We start from the raw sequence: 10,683 nt of genomic DNA on the forward strand, positions 1-10,683 counted from the left end.
TCAAAACCACACATTAACTACTTTGGGGAAAATCCATAAAATGAGAGCACTCTCTTGAGCTCACCATGACCATGTTGAAGAGGTTGACGGAATCCATGGGGAGGTGATGATGCTTCTCTTCTTCCTCCTCTTTTGCTCCTTCAATCTCCTCTTCATTCCTTTCTCTCTCTATTTCTAGGGTTCTTCCTTGTTCTTGAGAGGTAGAGAGAGAGAGGGTGTTTGCAAATGAGTGGATAAGTGAGAGGGTGGTTGAGAGGGTGCTCCTTCAGCTGGTGAAGTATCTCAACTCATGTTGACATGTGGGCTAGGTCCATAAATAAGAAATAGATTAATTTCCACTTAGCTCTGTTCTGTCTTGACTCTCATCGGATGGTCTGGTGTGCTGGCGGATGGTCCGGTATTCCCTGTCTTTGCTAAATTGACTAAGTCATTGAATGGATGTTCTTGATATCGAGTGTTGCGTTTCACGGTGCAAGTCTACACTAATGGTTGGTGACTGACTCCTTTTGATAAATCAAAATGGTTGCCTAGGTTGCAACGAACTCAGGTTGTTACAGCTCTCCCCTCCTTAGAAAAAGCTTGTCCTCGAGCTTTCCTGAGGTACTACTAGGAATTGCACTTGGGGAAAGTTCGGGGTTCTTATCAACGTGTCATGACCCATACTCTTGCTTACCAAAGGCTTTTCCTTCCTAAGAGTTACCAATGAGAGAGGGAGTTATCGTTCTTCTAGATCTTTGAGTTGGAGGAATCCTCTTCCTTCTGGGGTTCTTCGAGGGCATCCTTCACAGTGGTTTGGGTTCCTCCAGCGTTAGAATTCCAACTGTTCCTCTGATTTCCATAAAACTCAAACCTTAGGGACATTTCTGCTTTCTGGCAGACAACCCGATCCACTTATCGTATGGTCCAGCGGTTCTAGGTAACTTAACACCTTCTCTGTCGTTCAGCTATTTGATTGATGGATGGTCCATGTTGTTGGCAGACTCTCCACTAGTCCTTGGACTATGAATAGACCGATAGGGTAAAGTAGGGTCATATTCTTTCCTTTTTCTCCTCGACCACATCGCTGTTGCCCACGTCGTCGCCGCATGTGCCATATTCGAGTCCGAGCACGTGCTCCAATTGCTTGCGAGTGGTTCCAAAGTTTCCACGTGTGCCTTCCATGGCGAGGAGGTAAGTTTTACTCCTTGTTTCTCCCTTGCACTTTCTCTTCTCCCTTGGTTCTAAGTTAGGGTCACTCCAATCCATGCATTGGTTAGGGTCAGCATCAAATCGGCATAGGGTTTTGGGGAAGTACTTTTGGTTGTTCCTATGTGCTGCCTTGGTGTAGTGGTGTTGCTTGACTGAGAAGATTCAAGGGTTCTTAGTCCTTGCAGTCATTGGGCTCATAGTTCTGATTCTTGACTTCATCGGACAATCCGTTAGGTTAGCGGAGAGTTCTGGTATCACATGTCACTCATTGACAAGTACATTCATATTGCTTAAGGTGTTGGTAGATAGTTAGTATGATCCACGGACATTCCAAGGGTTAGTCTATAGCTGCTGGTGTTTCTCTATGTCTTCTCTAGAGTTTGATGAAAGGTTCCGACAATCTAACGGAATGCTCCAGTGCTGACAGACTACTCTCCTAGTGGGATTAAGTCTTCTCTCTGTTGCATATCGGATGATCCATGGGCACAACAGATACTCTATCAGTACCTATTCAGTGCTGAGTCTGATCTGACTTACTCCAATCCTTACCCAAACTTGTAGATGTTCCTTACTCATGTGGTATAGCTTATATACATGTTGTAGGTTATGTAGTTACTAGGCTATTGCACTTGTATTCATTTTGACTCAAGATTTGTTCCTTCCTTGTCTGTTCTGATTCCTTTCTAACCAAATATAGTTGGTCTTCCTAGGATCGCTTACCTCCAGCTTCCTTTGGGTATCTACATGTCATTAATTCTTGATTCCTTTATTTGGTGCAGTCTGGTGCAGGTCCAAGCAATTGGGTGGAGAGGGCATCTGGGTTGGTTGTTTTAGATGAGAGTGACAATGATGGCACCTTTCCAATGGACATGGCTGCTATTCCAAGGGATCGCTACCACTAGATTGTAGCTGAGTTTAGTAAGTCGGCATTGTCCAGGCACTTTGGATAATCAAGGGATTCTCTGACTCCCTTCTTTGAGACCTTCAGTCAGTATAGGCTGTATCAGGGTGTCATTAATACGATACCAATGCACACTGAACAACAGTGGCTGAGATGCCCATGTCTTGAGATCTTCTATTACATGAACTATCTAGTTGCTTCTCTCAAGGCTATGGGTTGGGCAAAGATCTTGGGGTTCTAGTAGGACTGGAATGAGGCTATCATTCGATAGTTCTATGCTACATTGGAGGTCCGTGCCAATAAGGAATAACTCATGTGGATGACTGGCACATCCAAGTTCAAGGCTACTTTCAAAGATCTTGTGGCTATGGTGCAGTTGAGCTATCATGGTATGAAACGGGGCAAATTGGTTTCCCATCTTCCAAAGTTGAGAGCTGATGAGGTAGCTTGCTTTCGCTATCTGGAGACAACCGAGTATGGTCCCTAGGAAAACTTGAGGAGACTTCCCAAGGTGATTCTTGAGATCCTAAGGCATACCATTGTGCCTACGGTTGGGTGGGATGATCGTGACATGGAGTGGCCTTCCATGGAGATAGTCAATGTCGTGCTGTCTAGCGAACCGCTCAACATACTGGACTGGATGGTGAATCAGATGCTAGAATGTAAGAAGGACATGGACGGTCCGCTGATCCTCCAGCCATACATCATGGCCCTTGTGTTTAGCACCGTCAGAGACTTTCATGGTGTTTGTGAGGTCACTCATGAGGTTTACATACCATTTCCCAGTAAGGAGTGTTACTTGTCGCGAGACTCGTCTCTAATTGCGCTAGGGATTCCGAGGCTCCATTCTTCTGGTATGTCCTCCTTTTTCACCTTTCCTTCATACTATATGGTCCTCATTTCAGCTTTACTTGGAACAATGTTTCGGACTTTCGTTGCTTATGGGTGCTTGTGCAGGGTCGGTCCTATCTGACATCATTCTCTACAGTCGTCCGATGCCGCCTGCAATGGTGCCACCTTTGCTAAGGACGTACGGTGATGCTTTCGCTTCCAGCTCCGCTACTGTAGGTAATCTCCTTGTCTTTCGTTCCTCTTGGGTTATAGTCGATACGATTTAACATGTTTCAAGAGATCCCACATTCTTGAGTAGGTCTCGAGGCTTATCTTCTGTAGGTGGAACTTCTATTCCTCTGGCATAAACTACTCGTCTGCTTTCTATAGGTTCTTCCCTTGCCGGGCCTACTATTCATCGTGGTCGGCGTAGGAATCGTGGCCATGGCACTTCTCGTCGCCGTGGAGCTCAAGGTTGACGACTTTGCTCAACTACCATTTGCTAGATCAGTGGAAGGCTCTGATGATCTTAGTTTCTGTCTGTTGTGTCTGAACCAAAATTTTTTGTTAACCGCTCTTAAGACTCAGTGCCGAGGGCACTCATGTTGGTACTATGTTGTTGTAGAAACAAGTAACTTGTTGGTGATGCATGCTTCGTGACGAGGTTGGGATGCTCTAAACTTCCTTTGCTCTGTGGTTGAGCTCGTGTTTGCCGCTGGGTCGGTACTTCGTGGTTCTGGTTCTTGTGGATGTTCGTACCTTGTATAACTCTCAGTTGCTTGTAGTTGCTTCTAGTGCCACATGATAAGATCGGGGTACTGGGAGATTCGACCAAACTTCCACCGAGGGCATGATAAGGGATAATAGGCTATTCTTAGACTTCCAGAGAAATTGGAGAGCACAAATGAGATAGGCCTCCAAGGATAAAAGAGATAGGTATCGCTAATGTTCTCTCAAACTACTTTACAGCCGAGACATACTACGCGTAAGACGACTACAGTAGACCACTTCTCACTTGGGGTATCCTACTATTCCCGCCCGGGCTGATGTTCACAAACTTTTCCAAACTCCTTTTGTTTTCAAAAATACTTAGATTATTAACATTCTAATTGACGTAGGTGATTGGCTAGAGCAAACTAATCAGAAGAGGGTTACCATTAACTTCTAGTGTTCAACCCTAGGTTGGTAGAATTCCAAGTTTTACTCAAATTCCTTGAACACTACTCATTAGTCGGTGATAGTTTAGTAGGTGGATTGTGCATGCAAGCCAACCATTGCTCTGATACCGCGCCTGTGGGCTGCCCGGTGTGATACTTCACCTAAATCGAGTGTCATCCACTTGACATGCTCAATTTAAGCAAAACAACATCGTGTGGCCCCTAGGAGCGAACTAGGCAACTCCTCTTCAGGATCAGGTTGAGTGGAATGCATTAGTTCACATACCAAACTAACATAGTCTAATGAATAATGCTCAAATAACTTATACTGAAAAGCTTACAAGATAGAGTTTACATAAATTACGTGATCCAGTCCAACTAATGGACAAGATCTAGAATCCATTCTAAAATAATCACTCATGGTCGCTCGAACAAGGCTACAGAGTTAACGTGTAGCATACTCAGGGTCATCCTTCCCTAATGCTACTAGGCAGTGGTGATACAGACTTGACCTCCATTGATCTACATCGTTCCTACAAAACAACTTAACGGCTACACCGTGAGTACATTACATACTCGCAGGACTTAATTCCAACATATTATATTTGGTGGATGCATAAGGGAGTTATCTAGTATTTGTATAAGTGCAGAAAGCAATGATGTTCATTAAGAATATGACATGCTATGCTCAACATAGAAGTAAAGGTATTCATCATTATAACAAAGTGCTCATAGTCCATGTTCATGCTACCATGGGTATAGAAAGAAAGAACAATCGAATAGTTTCCTCCTGAGGGACTCTAGGCTTTCTAGACTCTGCAGAGGTGTGCAACTGTACCCACACAGAAAAAATAGGACGAACCTCCATATCTCATGCACCAAAGATAAGGGTTGCCTCAAGTTTGCAATCTTTCCCTAATCCGGGCCGAGTTTTCGACAAAAGGTTCGAGCGGTTGCCCGGTGAATGTCCCGGACATTCCCGACCGAGCATGTCAACACAAGATCAGCAAAATTAGAATCACAATTTTAACACTTTGCTAGCTCAAGTTATGCATTTTACAAGATTGAAAACAATTTAAAAGCACTTATTTAGATCAAATTAATTCTCCTAGAAAAACATCCCAAATAGTAGGTTTCATATTTTTATCAAAGAGTACACTTCATGATGAATCCAACAAAATTTGGTTCACTCAATTTGGACATCTACAACTCTACTTATGAATTTTCAAAGTTTGCTTATATTTCTAAAAAAGAATAAATTCAAATTATTAATGCAGTCGCTGATAGCTGGGGCCCACTGCTCAGTAGGACCCACACGTCAGTGATACTAGGGCAGGGGAGGCGCTCCGGCCAGCCCTATCTCGCTAGTGTTGAGATCACTGGCGACGAGGGTGACACCAACATGTTCCCCTCATCAAGCCACGTCGGTTGGTGGTGAAGACGTGACCTAGGGTTCACCAGAGATGGCTCACCGGCGGCAATGGCAGACGACGGAGGTAGCACAGCGGTACATCGGCGTTCTCTGGCCATCACGTGCTCTAGTGAGGTGCGCTATAGCTTCGCAGAATCCTAACAAAGCTATCTAGGGTGGGTTAGGGTTCCGGTGAGGTGGCGGTGAGCTCCGACCACATGCATGGCCTCGCGGCGGCGCATAGAGCACGGTGGTACTCCCACTGTTTTGGCTAGACGGCGGTGAATGGTAGGTCTCTGTCATGCCATCTGCTAGGTCTAGGGTTACTCAACCTAAGACGCGTGAGAGAGGAGGGAGGCGATGGGCCAGCTCGGCAACGGCGAGCTCGAGTGCCACGGTGGCCATGGCGGCCGCGCGCAGAGCGACAACATGTTCCTGTGCAACCTGGTGATAGCGTCTACCCTAGATTCGATCTGAGCATCTAGAGCCTAGTGTGGTGCCAGACTGAAGAAGTGGAAGGCAGGGGATGCGGTGGAGCGCCTGGGCCATGGTGAGCCGAGAGCATGGCGGCGCTCCCGTGGCGACGATGGCTACGGCGAAGCAGAACACCGCTTTACCTTGGGTCGAGAGGTGGTGTTGGTGGCTCGAGGTGGAGGTGATGGCGGAGCAGCTGTGGCCGAGACAAATCGACCGGTGGAGCTATGTCAGCGGTGACTGGCTGCTGCGGAGCTACGGCGGTGACACAGCGAGATCGGAGCTTTGCTTTGGAAAGACAGCGAGAGGGAGGAAGTGAGAGTGAGCGAGTGGATTGAGCAGCAGGGGCGCGACGCCTTTGTGCACGCTCTGGCCTAACCGGCCTGGCCATCGCTGGTGTATGGCTGCCATGCCGCGATCACGTCCTGTGGCCAGTCGGCCACTAACGCGCTCGTGGATGCGGCCATCAGAGCCGATGATAGTGTCCAACAACACAACTTTGTGATCGTCTAACTCCAAAGCCGTGGCGATTTAGCACAAACTCCATTCCTAAGAATTGTAGAGCTACACGTGGTCTACAACTTTGCTTTAGAAAGTTTCCTCTAATTCGCCATGGTTTTCAAAATGCAAAGCTTCAAAGTATGGTACATCGAAACTAAAAATCAGTTCATGACTTAGCAAATTTGTCTAAGTTGGAAACAACATTTTGTTACTTCTTGTAAGCCCTATTTGACTATGTTAGGCACTGAATTAGCTCTTGACCAAAAAATAAAAGTTGCTACTCTAGTCAAGTACTACAACTTTGCTTAAGGGTGCACTGCCATGCAAACACTCTATGCTATAATTCAAATTTGGTCAAAGTAGTAACATGAAAATGGAAGTTTCTAGATTAACTATGACTTGGGGGCTATTTTGGTCCAAGTCATGAATTCTAAACTTGTTCCATGTACCATCCTAAGTGTGTCTAAGGTGTTTTTGTGACTTCACAACCATTTCATGCATTGATCACACACAATGGCAAGCATATATATAGGGAGAGTATATTCAGTAGCCAGCTACAAAATAAGTTATTTTGTAGCCACCTCCATTTACGATAATTTTATACTAATTTACGATAATGTCAATACATATTTACGATAGTTGGGTTACTATAACACATAGGGATATTTACCATAACGTTATAGTAAACCACTTAGTGAGGAGTTACTATAATCTCATAAATTAACATAGTAATTATCGTAACTCAAAGTGGCTACAAAATAAGTTATTTTGTAGCCAGCTACAGGGTAGTAGTTCTATATAAGCAACATCACATGTGATAAAGATAAATTGAATGAGATGAAACTTCTTATGCTCATGCTCATGAATGCTTGGATGATGCTTGTGCTCATGAAATGCAAGTGCCCAATGCATGCTTAACACTAGGGTGTTACAAGGTGGTAGGTGGGATGAGTGGTGATCAAGTGGCGTGGGAGCAGTGGTGGTAGGTGGGGGACTTTTAGTCCTGGTTTGTAATACAAACCAGGATTAAATGCACACTTTAATTCCGGTTTGTAGTACAAATCGAGACTAAAAGGGCTTTTTTGTTTCTGTTTATTATTCATATATAATGCTTGTGTTTTTATTTCTCTGATTTTTTTATTTGCATATGCATTTCAATTCTACACGAGTTAAATTTCAATCCATACAAACATAATTATAATATCCATACAAATAAACCTAATAAACATAATTAGCTTGTATACAAACATAATTAAAATATCCATACAAATAAACAAAATTAAATATAACCATTTGAATAAACCTAATTAAACATAACAGTACGAATAAACCTAACTAACACATGGATCCTAACCGACTACAACCCTATCCTATCTCCACTGCCAGTAGTGTATGTCTTGGATTGTGTAACCACGATCATTGTCTATATAATGCAAGGCCTGCACTAAAGCACTCTCCATTGCCTCACAACGCCGATGACATGGCATCCCATAGATGTAGCCTACTGACGAACTATCGATGGCCTAGTCCTGCCTAAATCTCACACAATACTAGATATCAGCTATCATCCTCTGACCCATCTCTTTCACGAAGTCCCAGGCATACCCCAGTCGCATAATAGCTTACGTGAGAATGGGATGCAAACTACATGTAGCATAGGTGAAATCATAGGGCAAAACCTAAAAGCGAACAAACAAAAAATATCAGGAAGCGCTCATATAATAATAAGAATAAATAAACATTACTCTCATATTATACACGACGTACCACATCCATGTGGTTGAATGTCGCATGCTTCTCGCTTACTCGTGGCACATCAAGACTATACTGACGTAAAGCTTCTATCTTCAAGGACGAGAAATCAGGCATATGGTAGCCAATTCACTTAATTACCTGCAAAGAAAGCATCACGACATCAATCCAGGCGCCTATGTTGGTCGGCGACTGTTGTCCAGTTTGCACAATGTCCTGGTGCACCTCATTATTATACCTAATGGGGATGTCGAAGGCGAGACTGCACGTCCATAACTCACCTCCTTCATCATTCACGACCTCACTTGTCGTCGTCTCGAAGATGTCCCACACCCTGAGCAGCCATAGTGTTGCTTCCAGCCACTTGACCGATTTTATAGTCCATGACATATGCAACAATCATGTTATGAATGAATGTGTATATGCAAAAATTATATTAGCACACAAAATTTAAAATATTACATACTATTGATGGGTGTGGGTGATGCGGAACGGCCCTATCTAGTGCGAATGGAAGATCGCTAGGGTGAAAACCTGGTTATTGTGGCTGGGGAAGTCTGCCGTCATTCATCGTAACTAAAAAATTTCAAAAAACATCCGATTAAATATAGAACCCCATATAAATATACCATGCAACAATATATATTAGAAAAACATATAAAAAATAAATCATCAAGATATTATATATATATATATATATATATATATATATATATATATATATATATATGCATGGCAAGTAAACTTAAACACTGTGCACATAATTTTTTTACGATTATTAACTCCCATCAAGAAATAATGTTGCTAACAAAGATCTAGAAAACTATAAATGTTTAAAGTTATGTAGAAATGATGTATAAATAAAAATAAAATCCACCATTATTATTCCTAATTAAAAAACCACATATTTCTATGCTTATTACTAAACCATAAAATAATCTACATTATTAGCAGTGAAAGATTACAAGATGAAGTTGCTAACCTTTAAAAAATTGAAGATGAAGCCGGCGGCCGAGAGCTAAGAACTTGCTCCCAAGCAAGAACACGGATGAACACACGCGCACAAGCAAAGACCAAATATTTGACCGCCTGTGTCTCGGGCTATGGGATACTGGAAGCGGGTATATATAAGTGGGACCTTGGTGGAGCCTACCAGGACTAAATGATCAACCTCTAGTCCCGGTTGGAGCCAAAATTAACTCGGGATAAAAGGCCAGCGGGACCTTTGGTCCTGGTTGGTGGTTTCAACAGGGATTGAAAGGCGATCTAAAGGTCTCTGCTGCAAAAGTCTGCTGTACTATCCTAACGGCAGAGGATTCTAGTTCTGCCAGCTTGGCTAGCTTGCAGAGAGATTGCGTTGGTGGCCTAACCTGGGGCGCGAGGCGTGGCTTTTATAGCCACAGCGACGACGTGTGGGGTCGAGGCGGGAGCTAGGCGGCGGACCGGGCTCCGGTCCCGTGTGGCCTGTGTACGATTCGTATTACCGGCCGGTCTTGAGCTCGATCTCTAGATACGGTGTGCCTGTCGGTGTGTTTTTGTCGACGGTCGGTCGCCGTGGCGCAAAATCCGTGCGACAGAAAAAATCGTACTCCAACGGGTTGCTGCTGGTACGGGGCTTGTGGAGCGTAAGATGGTGTTGTGCAGCGCGTACATGTTGAGACACTTTACAATCGGCTGTTGTTGATAGTTGTTTCCAGTAGTCCTGGTATAGGGTCCTTTGTCGTGATTGTTGACTATTTGGGGTGATCAATGATTTATTGTACCGGTTAACCCTCACCAGCCACTCACGAGCACGGTGGGCGAGCGCGTGCGCCGGAACAAGCCGTGCCCCGCAGAAACGAAAGAAACTTCCGTTCCCGTAGAGCCTGGCGCTGGGCTGCTTTGGTGCTCGTGCTGGCCAGGCTCATGCGCTCTCCAAGGAAACAAACACACGCAGGTGGCTCCGGGGGGCATGGCTAGCAGCCTGGGCCAACGAAACAAACAGCCCCCTAGGATTACAGCCATGGGTATAGGTACATATTTTGATATTATACACATGGTAGACAATAGGGACAAGGGCAGCGACACAACCTAGGGATCGGAGGTTGCTTGTGCTTTGGCGCGACTCCGTACCACCGCCCTAGAAGAGCGCTTCCAACGCTTCGACCTTAGAAGCGTTGAACCGTGCTATGAATCAAATATAGTCAATGTATGGAAAACTTGACCATTAATACCTTTTTGTGTATTTTAATTATCTTTTAGAAAACAAATGTATGGCTAATTTTTTGCTACTATGGGTAATTTTTCTTTTTGAGTAGTTTAAAAATATTTTGTCATGATGTTCTTAGAAAAATAACTACTGTGTGTTGATGTCCGTACCACTATATGAAATGTGATTAGGGAGCTGGTAAGTCTTGAGGTTGATGAAGCCGTCACCCTGGGAACCTCTTTGTCACGGCACACGTTGCCTACAAGCTACAATACTAGAT

Source organism: Miscanthus floridulus, chromosome 4 (genome assembly GCF_019320115.1).
Source record: "Miscanthus floridulus cultivar M001 chromosome 4, ASM1932011v1, whole genome shotgun sequence".
Classification (NCBI taxonomy): domain Eukaryota; kingdom Viridiplantae; phylum Streptophyta; class Magnoliopsida; order Poales; family Poaceae; genus Miscanthus; species Miscanthus floridulus.